The 1,962-nt window shown below is 42.5% G+C and overlaps 1 protein-coding gene and 1 long non-coding RNA gene across 3 annotated transcripts in view; one reads left to right on the top strand and one right to left on the bottom strand.

The window, feature by feature from the left end:
- LOC104966124 (stromal interaction molecule 1) overlaps positions 1 to 1,962 on the top strand; it is a 583,137-nt gene that overhangs the window by 65,077 nt on the left and 516,098 nt on the right. The gene's annotated exons all lie outside the window — the stretch shown is intronic.
- Positions 1,335 to 1,902, bottom strand: LOC104966119 (uncharacterized). The gene is made up of 3 exons (XR_800624.1): positions 1,793 to 1,902; positions 1,554 to 1,702; positions 1,335 to 1,385 (listed from the first exon to the last, which is right to left on the bottom strand). It is a non-coding gene; the product is annotated as an uncharacterized lncRNA (long non-coding RNA).

The following is a 1,962-nucleotide window of genomic DNA, read 5'->3' as shown; positions in this document are numbered from 1 at the left end:
TATATCTCTTCGCTGGCCTGGGAGCGCCTTGGGATCCCCCAGTCAGAGGTGGTTGATGTGGCCAGGGAAAAGAAAGTTTGGGGCTCTCTGCTGGAACTGCTACCTCCGCGACCCGACCACGGATAAGCGGGAGAAGATGGATGGATGGATGGATATTAAAGGTGGGGTAGGTAGGTTTGAGAAACCGGCTCGAGATATACTTTTTGTTATATTCCATGGAATGCTCTTAACATCCCGATAGCAATGAATATCTGAAGTGCTTTGACAAAAAATCGGTTAAAAAAACGTCATCTGTCGAAGCCGTAGCACTGTAAAAAGCACGACCAATCATCTGAGCCGGCCCGGCTAAAATAACTGGATGGCCTACCTGCCTGTCAGCCTTCCATCTGTGCACAAACTTATCTCTTGCCCTCATTGGTCACGTGCGCGTTCGTGTGTGTTGGAGGAGGGGCTCTGTAAGGAAGTGGCAGATTTTTTTACGGCTGTGTATTTTCAAATTCTAGGGGACTCGAGCTGGTTTCTCCAAAATTATCTACCCCACCTTTAAATAATATTAAAATAACTTATTATGTAAATATACACATTTTATCTTTTTACTGCAAGTTCTTAGTTTAACTTCCTATGATTATAAAAATATCTTTATTTAATTACATTTGAGATGCACATTCTTACTTTAACTNATGAATTTAAATTTGAAATGTAGCATGTTAAAGGTGGGGTAGGTAAGTTTAAGAGCATTCCATGGAATATAACAAAAAGTGTATCTCGAGCCGGTTTCTCAAACTTACCTACCCCACCTTTAACATGCTACATTTCAAATTTAAATTCATGGCAAACCAATTTTAACATCATGCAATAACACTAAGACGACATTAGCTGCATTGAACTGATCTTTTTAATAAGTTCTACTTACAATTTAGTGAGAAACATGGGCTTGAGCTTCACTGAGGACCTTTGTCATTCTGACAGGGAGGCACCGGCAGTTATTACACTTTGCGTTTTGAAATATGTGTAACTGTTAATATAAAACCCACACTGCTCAAACTTCCTTACTTTTCCTAAAATTGGTATATTTATTTATTTTGGGGCGCAGGAATGAAAAGAAAAAGAAATATGAGCATATATGGGTTTTTGACCCGTCATATAAACATATGCATAATGAGATGAGAACCACTGGTATAGACATCTTCATAATTAAGTTATTTTAGAATTAATTCACTTCCTAAAATGCTCTGGCCTTGAAGTAGTTTTAGTAGTTAATACAATCAGAGAATGTAGTGCTCCATAACATGTGCTCATGGAACTTAGAAATGACTGAATTGAAATGTAAAGATCTCACCAGAAGCTCCTTGTACTTCGGCCGTTTGGATTCATCCTTTGTGAGGCTGCACAGAGAGAGAACACAGTCAATCATACACTAGGTGTTCCTCCTAAAGAGCGTGTGGTTTAAAGTGCTGGACAAACTAGGCCCACATTATTTGACTGTCAGCAGTTTCAAAGTATTGTATTTCACACACATCAGATGAGCCTGAACCACTACACTGACTGCTCACCTGAGGTTAACAAAGTTGATGAACTTAGGGGAGAACTGCCTGTCCTCTGAGCTGCTGAGCTGGGGGGGCTCCCCTTTCACCACCTGTGTCAGCTGATCGAACACACTGTTCCACTTGGGGTAGGGGAACCTTCCCGTGGCCAGCTCGTACTGAAAGCAAACACACACTGCAGCAGTTCTGTTTCAACGTGCTTTGCCATCACAGACAAGACTACAGGAGCTGGAACGCTGTTGTCTTACCAGAGTGATCCCCAGGCTCCACACATCAGAGCGCACATCGTAGCCCTGCCGGGACGCGCTGGGGTCGATCCTCTCTGGCTACACACACACACACACACACACACACACACACACACACACACACACACACACACACACACACACACACACACACACACACACACACACAA

The sequence above is a fragment of the Notothenia coriiceps genome, unplaced genomic scaffold (assembly GCF_000735185.1).
Source record: "Notothenia coriiceps isolate Sejong01 unplaced genomic scaffold, NC01 NC01_scaffold00037246, whole genome shotgun sequence".
Classification (NCBI taxonomy): domain Eukaryota; kingdom Metazoa; phylum Chordata; class Actinopteri; order Perciformes; family Nototheniidae; genus Notothenia; species Notothenia coriiceps.
The sequence above is the reverse complement of the archived record's forward strand: the minus strand, read 5'-3'. Positions and strand labels throughout refer to the sequence as shown.